Consider the following 16942-nt stretch of genomic DNA (forward strand, 5'->3'; position numbering starts at 1 on the left):
AGTAAACACTAAAGGGAACAGAAGAAGACAGACAGGAAGTAAACACTATAGGGAACAGAAGAAGACAGGAAGTAAACACTACAGGGAACAGAAGAAGACAGACAGGAAGTAAACACTACAGGGAACAGAAGAAGACAGGAAGTAAACACTAAAGGGAACAGAAGAAGACAGGAAGTAAACACTACAGGGAACAGAAGAAGACAGGAAGTAAACACTACAGGGAACAGAAGAAGACAGGAAGTAAACACTATAGGGAACAGAAGAAGACAGGAAGTAAACACTAAAGGGAACAGAAGAAGACAGGAAGTAAACACTACAGGGAACAGAAGAAGACAGGAAGTAAACACTATAGGGAACAGAAGAAGACAGGAAGTAAACACTATAGGGAACAGAAGAAGACGGGAAGTAAACACTATAGGGAACAGAAGAAGACAGGAAGTTAACACTAAAGGGAACAGAAGAAGACAGACAGGAAGTAAACACTATAGGGAACAGCAGAAGACAGGAAGTAAACACTATAGGGAACAGAAGAAGACGGGAAGTAAACACTACAGGGAACACTTTATGGGCTCTGCAGTGTTTAAAGACTGGTAAATGGAACAGAAAATGTAAAAAAAGACTTGAACAGTTATATAAAACCTTGATCAGTGATGCCATTCATTTTAAATTTCGTTGCGTCTTTACTGTAAGGGAACATAAACCCTTTATATTAACGCTGTATTATTGATGGCACGGTACAGTACACACTGAGTGTCCAGCGGTGCATTGGAGCAGAATAACATTTAGGTTGAAATGAGTTGCATAGAAGGCAAGAAGTGAATTACATGAGCAGGAGCACAGAGCCTCAGGGCGAAGGAGCTACTGTACGGGAGCGTGTGCAGCAAAATTATGCAAACAACGTTGCGTAATGTTGAGTTTATCACAGTGAAGACGAGATGTATTTTCACTTTTAAATAATATCAGATTTATTTATTCGAATTTCTTGTTGATTTGAGCTTCGAGCATTTTGTACGGTTGACACCATTAAACTCAGCTTGAATTGCAATTACTTATGAAGGTCAAAACCATTTCAATTCATTTTGAGTTGGTCTATTCCTAACAATAGGACAAAGAAATCTCTGGATTTCGCGCTTCAGATGACTTGGTGAGGGCCCCTCCGCGAGGTGAGGGCCCACGCAGTTCACGCAGACTGCGTAGGGAGGGTCTGTCTACCTACATTAAGAATGCAAAGTATACCTGATGTTGGTGTACCTTGCATAACTGCTTGAACCCGTATGGCACAATACAACTCAGTTCATTTTTGGTCATTATGTCAATTTTATACCCTTTCTTTAGTAGAATTGTATAAATTGGAAGGCTAACTAGGTAATCAGCTCATGTCATGTCAACTGTCATTTGGTTATTTTAGTTTATTTGGTTGTTTGTTTGAGCCAGTGTTGTAAATGAAAACGAAACCAGTGTCTGTAAGAAAAGCACCAATAGTTCTTAAATCCTTTCCCAAAATGGTCATGCGTCTTCAAACAATGAGATTGAAGTCTTCTCTTAAAGCCTGTGTGTCATAACACTGACTGCTTGTGTCAGTTTTATCGCGCTGTTATTTTGTTCTTTTAGCGGAGGACTCCGGACTATATTTGAGTTTAAAAGGTTAATTGTGTGAGATGAGGGAAAGACACCACTAAAGGATCCGTGAGAGATGATAGCAGCATCTCTTCGTCTGCTGTATTAGCCAGTATTCAGAGCTGCAGAGAAACGTGATTACATGCTACAGAGTAAATCAAATTGAAGGTGTACTGTAATGGTTCTCCACCTTCTGGCTCCTGACACTCAGAAACAAAGCACTTTTCCTCCAGGTTGTTTTCCTCCATCATGTGTCTTCTAGTTTAGCTGACAGTCTGGCTCTGTGAAAATCTGGACTGCATCCCTCATGTGCGATTTCACACAATCCCAATTCTGTTTTTCCCAATTTGTTCGTTCCTCTGTTGATCCGATGCATCTGTCTCTGCTGAAACTCATCCAATCCGTGCTCTGGATGCTCATTCAGTGGATTTTCTGTCCTCCTTTGTTGGAGTTTAGTGTTTTTCTATTCAAAAAATAAGTCCAGGTCATTCAAAAAACACTGAAAACTAGAGTTACATAAACTCAAAAGGGTTTTAAGTCAAGAAAATATGAGTGAATTAAGCTTCCCAGGAGAACGCTGCTGTTACGCAAGCAGTATTATTAATTCAAAGGATTTATACTTCCCATATAACCACTCAATTTAACTTTAAAGGGAATACAATACAGCCCTGAATACTTCACAGTTCAATAAGCAGCTTCTGGCGATAAAGGGATATGTTCTTGTTTGATTATGTGTTGAAGATTTCCCACAATTCAATTTCCTCTTTGTGGTCTGGCAGGGCCACGAATGCATTATCTTGAGATGCTTCATGTTAAGTAGGCCGCACAGTAAATGATTGACAGTGTTCCTCTTTACACAGCAACATGAATCATCCTCACAGATACAGAAAGACATACAGATGTGAAATAGTGTTATATTAAAGCTCAGTGGTATTCGTTTTCAGAGAGAGGTGGTTCCAAGAAAAATAAAGAAATGGGAAAAAGCCTTATCTGATCATTATCCCAACAAAGCTGAGTCTGAGCATGTTAGGCTAGCTATAGAGAGGGTTACTTATTCAAATGTAATCTGTTTCAATTAATAGATACCTGTACATTAATTGAATTGATAACCTAATTAAGTGACTGTACTATTACATTACATTACATGTCATGTCATTTGTTAGACGCTTTTATCCAAAGCGACTTACATACATTCAGTTCTGTGGACAATCCCCACAGGAGCAATTTGGGGTGAAGTGTCTCAGGGACACAACGACATGCTGACTGCAGTGGGACTCGAACTTACTATCCCCTGATTCGAAGTCCAGCACACTATCCACTGAGCCACAGCCTCCCAGCCTACTATACCTGTGTTATTTACGTTCTCAGTTTTATTATTGATTTGATTTCTTCATGTTCTCACGTTGAATTTCTTGGATTTGAGACCTTCTACATGTTGTGAGCCCTTGTCAAAGAAACTGTTAATCTAAATTGAAGTACTAATTGATGTAAAGGGGAATGTGAGAAAATAACTAACAAAGAATGAGTTAAAAAAGGCTGCAGAAACAGTATCTTCCCCTCACTCATCATCAGATCATCCATCATCTCCTCAGAGCGTTGAGATATGGGTCCGATGCATTGAAGCACTTGCCGTCTGAACCTCGATCGATGCGGTCCTGAGAGCCGTGTCTGTTAAAAAGGAAGAAGGATCTCTCATAACTGCATCGTCTCATTCGTCTGGACGCTTTCCAGAGCTTTCAATCAATCCTTTCACAGCCGCAGATTGAATTAGGTCCTGGGCGTCGAACCACGGTTTCTTATTTGGAGCAGGATTAGTTCACATTGATTCGGCCTGATTGGACTCCAAGGCTTGTGTTTGCTTTTAATCACTGAGCACACCTTTTCTCTGGAGATATTTGCATGCAGCCCGTCACTCAGCTCAGGGTTTCTTTAGAAATGTAATCGTATACTATAACAAGTTCCCTGTAACCAAGATATTAAGGATCAAAAATGTTGAAAACCTGCCTTTCATGAAGCATATTCAGCCGACACACCAACAATGAAACACATGAGCACATACTGCGGTTTGAAAAAGCAGGAATACAATCTGAGCTGACAGGAAATGCTCCGTTTTAATTTAACACACACATCATCAGCTTTATTGAAGAGACTCTAGGTCCATTTTGGCAACACTCAGGAGTTAGTACACGTAACAACATCGGGCCATTCGTGAGGGCATCTTAAGCCATCGTATGACCGCCGGTGGAGTTTCTCAGGCTCCGGCAGCAACTTCGTGAGCGGCCAACAAATTGCAGAAAGACCTTGCGAAGGTTCATTTTCGTGTTGAATTCGTGTGTCCATTTTGCCCTTCGTAAGGCCATCGTGAGGGTATCTTGTCAAATCGTGTCATTTTCATCTTTACTTCGTGTGATCATCGGTGCCATCGGGCATTTTTCGCCTCACGAAGACAATACGAAGGAAACAAGAAGCTGCCCGATTGTCTTAGCACTACGTGAAGCCCTCGCAATGCCGTCGTGTAGCCATCGTATTATAGTACAATTTGTGTTCTGTGAAACTGAAAAGGATATTACGTTGTTTTTGTTACTTTCGTTGCAGTTGTATGTCTTAAATGTAATTTAGGTTAACTTCCTGTTTTATTTAGATGCTTTTATTTTGAAGGCAAGTTTACGCTGTTGACAGGAAGTTGTTGTTGCCATGGAAACAACACGACGGAGTGTGTGGTTCGGGTGCCATCGTGTGGCCTTCTGTAGGCATCGTACTTGCTTCGGCTGTTGCTTGGCTGTTGACCAAGGTCGGGGCTATCTTCGTGCAAAATTCACAATTCCATATTCGTGTGTCCGTCTGGTGTCGATGTCGGGACAGTGTGACGCGGTCTTAACAAACAAGCTCCTTAGTGAACTCTCAAGGTCTGATGGAGAATGTGTTTATGTTATTACAGCGTCCATTCAATCGTGCATCTCCGATAATAACGCAGCGTCAGAAAATAAAACCCTCTCTCTTTTCCTCCGTACCCAAATCTCTAAAAACGGAGCTGATCCAGATTAGCGTCCGATATGACGTAATATCTGAAATGTGGACCCACGGCCCTATCAGAAACTTTGCTATCAGAAACAATGCCCGACTGTTTTGGACGTAATATGGTCGGTGTTTACATTAGCATCGCTAACACTCAGAGCTAACCTGTACTGGAGAGCATGTGTGTGAAGAAGCAGGAAATAAAAAGGAACTCACCTTGTGGTATAACCGGCAAGAGAGAAAGCCTTTGAGCTCCATACTGTTTCAGAAAGAATCCTTGATAATCCATGATATGGCGTTTCATCACGGCAGTATTTAGTTTAGACAGTAGCTGCCGGGTCCCGCATGAGCTCAGCCCCCTCCTTTTTGATTTATACCCAAAATCAGCACTTTTGAAACAGGAAGTGAAATAGAGGGACATGAGGCGTGGCTAGAATGGGTGATCTGTTTGGTATTTTGAGCAAAACACATGTTTTTTATATTTTTTTATATATCTGAGACCTATGCTATTGCCTAAAAATAGCATGATAGGTGACCTTTAAAGTATTATCCTACAGAACAGTACAGTTTACAGAGAAAAGATAACATCTGATCCTTTTACAACAAAAACGATATGTTCTTTTTAGGTTTTTACTAACACTGTAATCATGCTAGTCATCTCATTTTGTCTATGTAACTGTAAGGAAATACATGTAATCCCCACGCCTGTTCACATATCAAACTGTGAACGTGCATGCAATCCCAGTTCCTTCTTCTTCTTCTGCTGCAGCACTCACATCTTCTGCTGTGTTCATCTGATTTCTCGGTGTTATTATTACACACTCGGTACAGTATAGCAAAAGGCCAGGTCGAGAAAATTGCCCTCTGGTTACAGCAAATGTTCTGATAGATCGCCGCTGTTATTCTGAGTGAGCGGTGGAGAAGGAGCAAGATGGAGGGAGAGATTGTCTCCAGGGGGAAGGGAGGTGAGGACAGGGAACATTATGCATGAAGGAGTGGAAAGAAAGATAAGAGACATGCTTAGAGAAAAGGGAGACAAGCCAAGGCAAGTTTATTTATATGGCATATTTCAACACAAGGCGTGAGATACACACATCTGAAATGTTGAGCTCTGACTCAATCATTGCTCACTTTTTAGCAGAAATAGTTTTCTATGACCTCACTTTCTCTCTACTTTCTTGTTTAACTTATCCTTTAGTTCTTTCAAGTGTTTCATGCTAAACGAACCGAACATTTTAAGGGGGAGATGGACTGTCTATGAACAGCTTTCTGCAGACCTTGAAGCCACTTGTCCCCGCAGAATTCAATGTATTCCTCTGCTCTGTGTTGGTGTTCTCTGCAGAAGTCACATGTGGAAATGTTCACTTGATGTTATTAAATCCGTCCCAGAACATGTCGGGAAGTGTTGATACGATGTGTGTTTTGAAAGTACATGCGTCTGTCGTTTAGAGATGATTGGATTTGATTAGAGTTTCTCTGACAGCTGGGTAATCTCACACTGCAGACCAGAGGAGTGGAGGAGAACACACTGTCATTTCAGATAAAGAAAACAATCTGTCCCGGTTACATTTTACTTAATCCAATCAGGAGGCTGAAAGAGCACAAAGCTGACAGGAGCTCCGATAGCATTCAGGGAGATATTGCAAAAACTAAAGGCATCTTATCCCTAAGAAATTAAAATATAAATACATATTTGGTCAATATGAAATAGTCTCCTGTGCTATTTTCACATATTTATACGCAAAATTGGCCCTTTACTATGCAGATGAGCCTAATTGCCTTGTTAAAAACTCATTAATTTCTAATGCAATAGCACTGTGTGTAAACATTGCATTCAAATGGGGAAAAAGGGTATTATATTATTAAGAAATCACATTGTTTCTTCTCTCTCCCGCTGCAAAAAAGGTTAAATTGCAATATATTCTTCGTGATTTAGGCCCTGAATGTACAAGAGACTGGAACAAAAAATAACGTCTAATGGGAGTCTTTGCTTACGTCAGCGTTATCGTTAGAGACCAGCTTGAGGAGTGATGGATGACATGTGATGAGGATACAAAAAGTTACTGTATTCCCTTACGAAGTAATCAGATATCTGTAACATTATTATGTTTCAATTTAAACTAAAACGGAGCATTTCAATGGTGGTTGTTTGCTCCACACCTTGCTCTTAATCTCTGCAACAGTCGAATCAAAATAGAAAACAGGTTTCTGCCGACGCTAACCTCAGTGTTAGCATGTCGGCTAACCTTTTGAAAAAGAGATGTGATGCCGTCTGTCGTTGTCTTTCTACACACACTGGTCTTTGTGACATCGCTGCCAGGTTACATTAGAAAAGGATGGGGGATATATCCGAGAATAGCCTCCCTTTTGAGCCAAAACAATCAGATATGAGCAGCAGATCTGGCACGGACGTGAAGTCCTGTGGTGAGAGTGCAGTGTCGGAGACATATGGTGCATTATGTCTGACTGTGTGAGTGCTGCTCTGAGAGGGAGATGAATACCAATATGATATCTTCAGAATCATATTAGGAATCAGGAGTGTCTCTCTATACACTTTCTTATCTCTGTAGACACTATACTCTATAGATGTACACAGATTGGATAAGCCTCCTTTCACCCCGGGGTATCTGCTGCCATTTTCACTGTTAACCAGCTATGACGTGCAGTTGACCTAACCAGTGTGATTTTAATAATGTCATGTGATGTGTTATCTGACAGCAGAACGCTCAAAGAAAGACACAAGGACCTTTTTATCTGGAAAATCAAGATCAGTGCAGATTGGAAGTCACACACACACACACACACACACACACACACACACACACACACACACACACACACACACACACACACACACACACACACACACACACTGATTGTTTGCGGCCTGCTGGTGATGGATAGAGGTGAGTCCTGTCAGAGAGAGGATTAGAGCGGCTGTGAAAAAGCAGAGAATTATTGACGGAAAACAGGAGGATTTAGCTCTGCAGCCTGCAACAGCCTCTACACACACACACACACACACACACACACACACACACACACACACACACACACTTACACATGAACTAGTGATGAGTGTCTCGGGTCACTTTAGACTGACATTGCTCAGGCAGCCATAAATCCAAGCTGTGGCCTCACATGACCCTCATCCCATAACTGCAGGCAGATAACAACAGTGCTCCAAATCCTGAGGGCCAGACGAGTGTTGTGAATTATTTATGAGGGAATGCACGGGGACACACACAGTCAGACACAGAAGAACACACACTTATGCATCCTAAAATACATCCAAACGTTTGTAAGTCACATCATTGCAGATTCAGAATAAACCGTGGATGCTTAAAGGGGACCTATCATGCAAAATGCACTTTTGTACGTCTTTTCTACATGAATACGTGTCCCCGGTGTTCCAGGGAACTCACCAAGTGTCAGAAAACACAACCCTCTCTATTTTCCTCCATACCCAAATCTCTAAAAAAGGGGCTGCAACGGATCTGATAAAAACTGATCCAGATTTGAACACTGTCCTGACGTCAGGACGGTGGCGCTACGGCTATTGGGCCAACTCCACCAATCAGGAGGAGACAGCCACGGCCATTGCCGTTCGAAAGCCCTGGAGACGCTGTAGTACATATGCCAGGCCTGTAGGTGGTGCTGTTCTCACAGAATCAGCCCTTGCAAAAACAGAGCTAACATTTTTCAAATTGAGCAAAATGAGGCATGGCTAAAATGCATGATCTGTTTGGTATTTTGAAAAAAAAAAGTATAAATATGCCTTATATAGGTATGGTCCTACACTATATTATTCAAATATAGCATGATAGGTCCACTTTAAGTTAAAGAAATTTCTTATTCTTCTGGAGATTTCTCTGATGTCCATCATGTCTTTCCTTCCCTCTTGATCCTCCTTATCAACTGTCATTATTTTGCCTATCAGCGGTGTGTTATCGAGTGTTAACAACCTCCGAAATGTCCAAATCAGAATTCAGTATTCAAGCCGTGTAAAAAACTAGGATACAATCTCTGTTTTTGGTTTGTTTTTAGCTGCACGAAAGAGGATGAGAGTGGAAACACAGGGAGAATATCAAGAAGTACAGAGAGTGTATAAAGGATTGGACAGAAAAATATGTTGTGACACTTCACGGACAAAGAGGTTGCATTTGTTGGAGGAAGGACATGACCTGTATCTGTTTAGTGTTGTTTATGTTTCTTTCTTACAAGGGCACTGAGAGAGTATTTGCAATTGTAATGCAGGCGCCCCACCTGGCTGCTTAGACCTCCAAAGGGCACGCTTAATGAGTTCACTGTGCGGTAATTCAATACTGATGACAGGTAGTCGTCTAATAACAAGCAGGTGGACAGCAGTGAGGCTCAGAGTCACTGCAAGGAAATGTAACTGCACCTTTCTCTCAGTTATTTCCCAGTAAATATTCAAGAAAGTGTCTTCTTTTTAAACACATTGTTCTGTTTTTAACTCAGCAGGTGAACCTATATGTTCATACAATAGTGTGTGTGAGCTTAACTGTGTGTATTAAACTAAAACGGAGCATTTTCTGTCAGCTCAGATTTGTATTTCTGCTTTTTTAAACTGTAGTATGTGCTCATGTGTTTGTACTGCCTGATATGCTTTTTTAAAGGGCAGGTTTGTCCGACACTAGCATCAGGTCCGCAGCCTGACTGCTGTGAAGTCCTGCTGCTGTGAAAATGTAATAAAGCACAGAGATAATCGCTGCTTACGTTTGAATAATGGCTTTGTAAAATGGATCCGTGCTACACCGTGCACAGATTATGCTTCATGCTGCTGACTCAGTGAAAGCATGGCTGGGGTTTTGGGGGTTAATGCGACATGTCCTCATCTGCCAACAACCTCAAAGTCTAAACCTCCACAGGTCAAACTCTGCCTCATCTTTTATGTATCGCTCCCCCCATTGATTGTGGATTCATGAATACATATTTCTGTATCACACTCCAGCATGGAGGTTCTCAACACGACAGAGGAAATATTTTTGCTCATTTTTACACCACTTCCTGTCATTTTTCATCCCTGTCTCTACTCAACTACTTCCACTCATTCTGTATTGAAGGTCACAGCCATTTCCAAACACCTTGTTTTTTCCTTTTCTTGGTATTTATTGTTCACTCTTGAATTATCTTGCAGGTTTTCAGAGTTGCAGTTGACTCAGAGGAAGCTCAGTGTTGGTTTCTTTGTTCATGATGTTGATGTTTGAAAGGAGACAGCTCGGATAAAGCCATTGGGTCTGCCTATATGAATTAGCATTAGCATACCAACGTCACGTATTCATTTATTTTCCTCATTCGTGTGTGTGTGTGTGTGTGTGTGTGTGTGTGTGTGTGTGTGTGTGTGTGTGTGTGTGTGTGTGTGTGTGTGTGACCTGTCCAAACCAAGTCCCACCTGGGGAGTGTTGGACAGACCACCATCTGCTCCGTGCCCCCACATTGAACTACCTGCTTCCTCCTCTTCACCTTCATGCTGTGATATAAGAACTACCCAAATTGTTTACTTAAAGGGGACCTATCATGCAAAATGCACTTGTGTACGTCTTTTATACATGAATATGTGTCCCCGGTGTTCCAGGGAACTCACCAAGTGTCAGAAAACACAACCCTCTCTATTTTCCTCCATACCCACATCTCTAAAAAAGGGGCTGCAACGGATCTGATAAAAACTGATCCAGATTTGAACACTGTCCTGACGTCAGGACGGTGGCGCTACGGCTATTGGGCCAACTCCACCAATCAGGAGGAGACAGCCACGGCCATTGCCGTTCGAAAGCGCTGGAGACGCTGTAGTACATATGCCAGGCCAGTAGATGGTGCTGTTCTCACTGAATCAGCCCTTGCTAAAACAGAGCTAGAAATGGTCAAATTGAGCAAAATGAGGCATGGCTAAAATGCATGATCTGTTTGGTATTTTGAAAAAAAAACGTATAAATATGCCTTATATAGGTATGGTCCTACACTATATTATTCAAATATAGCATGATAGGTCCACTTTAAGTAAAAGCAAGCGAGAAACTCAAGAGGTAACACAGGGATGTTAGCCTTTGCAGACCATTGACATGCACACAAACCTGTATAACACACTACAGGAAAGAAAAAAGCCCCTTTCCCCTCCCTCCTTCTCATGCCGTTTTGTCCCCAAAAGACAGGGTTTACGACCAAACCCAACATGTTTCCTCTCTGATTTTTAAAACTAAGCTGATTATGCACACAGTCACTTTTAATGTCTCTTTAATCCACCTTCTCGCCAATGCAGATCAAAGTTTCCCCACTTTCATCGACTTTAAAGCAGAGAGCATGCATGTGGCGGTGGAGCTGTTGTGTTCCCCCCCCACCCTGCAGCATTTCTCCAGTAATTGCAACTCTGAAATGTGTAAAGAAAGCTCAGCGTGAACACATGGAGCGGAGCATTAGCCACCAGGAGTGTTTTCATATGTTGTGCACTCTGTTTTGTATTCAAGGTGCAGAGATGTGCATGCACGGAGGACGAGGAGTTGGGAATTAAGCATGGGAGAGAAAACATGCCGAAGATGAAACGATAAAGAAGGTGAGTTCCACACATGTTTGTTAATATACTGCTGTACTATAACTAGCATTGGATGCAGCTTTGTTACATTGTATTCTATATCAAGTCATTGGACTCTTTTCTAACAGCTCCTAATTTAAATCCAGTCCCAAGGTTTGATAGACATTGTGTTAAAGGTCCCATGTCATGGCCATTTCTACTGATCATATTTCCATTGTTGAGGTCTACTAGAATAGATTTAAATTGTGCAATGTTCCAAACTCACATTGGTTTCTCATACAGCATCTCTGTATAGCATGTGTATTCACTCTCTGTCCTAAACGGCTTGTTGGAGCTCCTGCACCCCCCCTCCAGCGCGAAACTCATCCTGAGCACACACAAACACTCACAGCTGAAGTAAAAACAATAAGTGTGGCTTGATATTGAGTAAGAAAAAGGTTTATAACGCTGTGAGAATGGGTCTGCGGAGAGCATTTCTCCACCATCCCAACTCGTCTATTACCAACCAGGGAGCTCTATGCAAGTCAATGGGGACTCCCTGGTAGTTAGCCAAGGGATCCTGGTGTGTGAGGTGCTCCGTGGATTGGTCCATTTGAGCCAATCCGGTCATTTGTTGTTGATTTGGGTGTTCACACGTCACGATACCCAGGAAGAAAACAAATGGAAAAAGAGAAATGTCCAACGAGGCGTTCTGGGGCAGCATAGACAGGTCTTTTCTGTGTTAGAGTTTTACTCGCTACAGGGTGTACTTTGAGGGTTTGTGACTCTGCAGACCGTTTACATGCAGACAAACCTTCATAACACAAGGGGACGGGTAATAACCAGAAAAGCATGACATGGGACCTTTAAGGATATTACAGCATCCATTACATTTTGCAGCTCCAGAAGACGGTAGAGAATTGGGCAAATAATGTCAAATACATATGTGAAAAATATCGGTAGAAATCCCTAAAAATATGACAAAGATATTAGAAAAAAAGAAAATCTGAATTTGATGGGAGAAACCGCACTGCATCCCTGCCTGCGCTTCACGGTTATCCAGGCTTCAATTCCTCAATAATCATTTCACTATAATATAAATGTACACACCTTGATGATGTCATACATTACAAAGCCCATTTTATCAATTGTTTCCAAGCTCAATAATAAAGACAGAATCATTTCTAGTCTGTCTTGTAAATTGAGAACTTACTGGAGTCGCTGGACTATACATCACCTCTGTTTAGGCTGACTCTACACACTGTCAATTTTCACATTTACACTTGCACAATTCACCTTTGACCCCTTTGAATTCAGCGCTGCAATGTCCCGGCTTTACCCCCCATTAGAGGAGAAGCATCCGTCAGGGTCGACAGGCTGCTATCGATGCAGCACAAAAGAGACAGAACGCTGAGCAAAAAGCAGCCGAGTGGCGAAATGCATACAAATAAAAAAAGAGAGGAATGACAGAAAGATGTGGAGATGGGAAAGAAGAGAAATGATGAAGGGGGGGTTTCTCACACAGGCTGTTTGGACTAAATGTTCTTGTCTGATAATAACTGGTGACGGAGCAGATGGCGCTGGTGTGATACACAGTTTAAAAAGTGTGCAAAAGTGCTTAACAGCGAGTAAAAGTGCTGAACATGTTGACTGTGCCAAGCATATGTCAAAGCACTCAGTAAACAGGGGGGTTATTTTTGTCACAAATAAAATCATTATTACCGGCATTAGAGTCAGCGTGTCACTGCTGGCTAATGGAGGCTGAATAATACATCTATCCTGATATATCCTTTTTTTTTTGTTTCCTACAAAGACACATCATTTCTGGAAATAAAGGCGTTAGTGAAGATAGGGGTGAAAAAAAAGCATCCTTTATGATTCTGGAAATATCCTCAACAACAAGTTTTTGATGTATTTCAATTTGAAAAACATGCTTTCTGTGACGCAAAGTCAACGTAGGGGATATGATGATGTCTGTGTTGCTTTGTGGTACATATGATAAGCTCATTTCCCCATTTCAAATGATCTTATCTAGTGTAAATCTGCTCTTCCCTAGCAGTGGTCTGTTAGCGAAAAATAACACGTAGAAACTGACGAATCAGAATCAAGTATTCAACGAAGCCGTGCAATAAGTACATTACATTATCCCGCTTATTACACGGCCACATTCTCAACAAAGTAATGATATGACTCCCACTATTAATTGAAATGCTTTTATGGATTTAGAAAATGATTTTATTGATTTAAAAAATAGTTGTATGTATTGATTTAAATTGACATGCATCCGCTAAGGAAAAGTGTCCGTTGTTACCGCTTGAAAAACGTAGCAACGGCAGGAAGGCGGAGCTTTTTGATTACAGATTTGAAAACATCGTTGCTTGCTTTAAAAGTAGCACAATTCATGATGTCAAACCTTGGAAAGTATCTAGATATCCCTGCCCTAATGCCAAAGTAACTGGCAACTGAATATGTGTCGCCGTTTGATGTCTATGTCTGGACCGCTGCGTAAAAAGGAGGGTTTCTGCCCGTTACTTCTCCGCTGTTTCCTTGTCGCTCTTGTCTTGTCAGTTAGAAAAGCAAACTGCATGCAGTTTGCTTTTCGGCCAAAACTGTATACACAGTTAAATCGAACGGACTTCTTTGTGCAGATGTGAGCGTCCTTAACAACGGTCAATAAGTCCTTGACAGCGGTCTGTCTGTTCTGGATTAACAACGTGTCACGTGTTCTGAATTGACCAATCAGAATCGAGTATTCAACTAAGCCATGTAATAACGAGCTATAATGCAATGTTTCGGGTTGTTTTACAGCTATTTTCTTTACAATCCACCTTTTTTGTCCGAATAAAATGGTGTGTTCATAATGATAACAGCAGCTGCAGCTCAATTAGAACAGAACACTTGAGTGGTTCATTTGTAATAACGCCTGGGATCCAGAACTGAACCCTGAGGCATGCCAGAAATCTGGATTTACAGCGAGCTTAGCATCTTATCATTTGCAGCGACTCGGGTCAGCGTTCGAAGGCTATTCCAAGAGAGGAGATGTGTTTTACAAACTGAGCTCAAAGCCAGTGTGTTCCCAGGGAGGGAGAGGATTCAGAACAACACTGATTCCCCGCTGTGCAACAACACTCTGCAACTCAAGTTATTTGACAGCAAAATCTTGATGTTATCCTGGGCAAAAACAACATTTTGGGGTTTCCAGCAACTAGCATATTTCTTGTATTCTGTGGAGTGTGTTTATGGAGATTAGGCGAATGAGTAATGTGTAATTAGGGACGATCGGATGAGGTAAATCTCGGCCAGTGGGAAGAAATCCATGAAGCTAATACTGGCAATCACAGCCGAACAGAACGGACACCCGGGGGTTGTGAAGAGGATTGATAGAAGAATGGAGAAGGATTTAAGAGAGGACATACTGACAGATGTGTGCGAGCGTCTTCTTATATCAAACACTCACAGGGTTGGGGAGTAATGGATTACACATAACGGGATTACATAATCACGGTACGATAAATGGAGTTCAATGTTCATAAAATAGTCAGGAGTCATAAATCTATCACTCTCTGGCAGGCTAATGACGTCTAAAAGGACTCGATTATGTCTCCTGTCAGCCAACGTCTGTCAAAGACTCGATACTCAGCATGTCTCCTGTTGCTAGAGCTTGTAACTTGTTGCAGGATATCTTGGTGCTGAAGAGATAAAAGACATGAGTAATGCACCGTAAAGTTACTGCAGCAGAGAGTTGTTTTTATATGCATGCATACTTGAATAACCCTTTAATATTAGCCACAGTCTTGCGAGACAATATCCTCAAAGCAAAATAACTCAATTTAAGATCCCACATTTTGTTTGTTCATCTGATGTCCATTAAACCAATGTTTTTGTACGAAATGTCCTCAATTTCACTATTAATTTAAGTATTTACAGAGTGTTTCTTCCTCTCAAGGTCAAACACTCATAGGAAGCAACAATTGTGCTCTTACGGAGCGTCCACACAGCAGCGTTAAAAAAATCTTGGAGGTGGGCGGATCTGAAGCTTGGGGATTTTTTGCGAGCAACGCGACCAACAACATGAATCTCCCGCCCCCGACATACGAAGCAAAAAAGCCCGAAGTAAACTGGATATAAACTCCCCAAACAGGCGAAAACCTACCACTGTCTCTGCCACCTCCCTCCATGCCTGGCTCCTCCGGTTTGTATCCCGGTAGGTAAATAGGGACTGGTCATAAAGCACCGGGTGATTCCCTACCGCTAATTTCTCCTCCATGTTTTTGGAATATGAGGAAATGACCTGCGGTATGTCTCTCCCAGCTTACACGCGGTTTGATTGGCTAGCGCTTGAACTGTCAGATTTGCATACATGGGATTTGATTGGCTGACGCTTCCACCTCAGCTTCAAAAGTTGAACATTGCTCAACTTTGAATCCTGAAAATCCTGAAAATCTCCGCTCTGCTTCCCACAATGCAGTTCAGCGAAAAGTGAGGCAAAGTGACGTCACCCCATTCAAAGTGAATGGGCAGAAGCGTTCCAAGATTTTTTAATGCTGCTGTGTAGACGCTCCGTTATGGTCACTAAACCTGGCAAAATAAGTCAAAAATATACCTCAAAACAGACGCTGAAAGGTGAAATGCGTCTGTGTGCTGCATGGTAAATAGTATTACAATGCTGATATTTGTACATGTTTAAGTAAGGTAAGATGCATGCATTTATCGTAGCCTTTCCCAGCACTAATAGTCATATACAGTTAAAGAGTATCTGCCTTCAGATGCAAGTAAACCTGAGCGGAAAAAGGTTGAAAGTGTTTTTACTGTAATATCATAAAGCAACACTTAACAGGGTATTATCGACGAATGGGGCGAAGCCTGCGAGCTAGTTCAGGCAGTCAACTCGAGCACCAATGATACATTAACACGTGGCGCACCTCGTCCCTCTTACAACCAACCAAACACATTCTCCTAAACATGCCGCTCTATTGAAGCTGCCAGGTCTTCTTGCCTCTGCCTCGCTATGCTGCTGCTGCTGTGTTCACTTGCTATTGCTACGTTCATGTTCCTGCTGCTGTGTTTCATGTTGCTGCTGCTCACCTGCCCCCCTACCACCCCAGCTTCCACCCCAGCTTCCACCCCAGCTTCCACCCCAGCTTCCACCCCAGCTTCCACCCCAGCTACCACCCCAGCTACCACCCCAGCTCCACCCCAGCTTCCACCCCAGCTCCCACCCCAGCTTCCACCCCAGCTTCCACCCCAGCTTCCACCCCAGCTCCCACCCCAGCTTCCACCCCAGCTTCCACCCCAGCTCCCACCCCAGCTCCCACCCCAGCTTCCACCCCAGCTCCCACCCCAGCTCCACCCCAGCTTCCACCCCAGCTTCCACCCCAGCTTCCACCCCAGCTTCCACCCCAGCTTCCACCCCAGCTTCCACCTCAGCTTCCACCCCACCACCACCCCAGCTTCCACCCCAGCTTCCACCCCAGCTTCCACCCCAGCTTCCACCCCAGCTTCCACCCCAGCTTCCACCCCAGCTCCACCCCAGCTTCCACCCCAGCTCCACCCCCAGCTCCACCCCAGCTTCCACCCCAGCTCCACCCCAGCTCCACCCCAGCTTCCACCCCAGCTCCACCCCAGCTTCCACCCCAGCTTCCACCCCAGCTTCCACCCCAGCTTCCACCCCAGCTTCCACCCCAGCTTCCACCCCAGCTTCCACCCCAGCTTCCACCCCCAGCTCCACCCCAGCTTCCACCCCAGCTTCCACCCCCAGCTTCCACCCCAGCTTCCACCCCA

At 42.9% G+C, this 16942-nt stretch overlaps 1 protein-coding gene across 1 annotated transcript in view; it reads left to right on the forward strand.

Moving 5' to 3' along the window:
- The window catches only part of dlgap1b (discs, large (Drosophila) homolog-associated protein 1b), a 107417-nt gene that overhangs the window by 24145 nt on the left and 66330 nt on the right, over positions 1 to 16942 (forward strand). The window contains 1 exon segment of the mRNA XM_034150269.1: positions 11118 to 11203. The gene's annotated coding sequence lies outside the window, so the exon portion shown is untranslated.

The sequence above is a fragment of the Trematomus bernacchii genome, unplaced genomic scaffold, assembly GCF_902827165.1.
Source record: "Trematomus bernacchii unplaced genomic scaffold, fTreBer1.1, whole genome shotgun sequence".
NCBI lineage: Eukaryota > Metazoa > Chordata > Actinopteri > Perciformes > Nototheniidae > Trematomus > Trematomus bernacchii.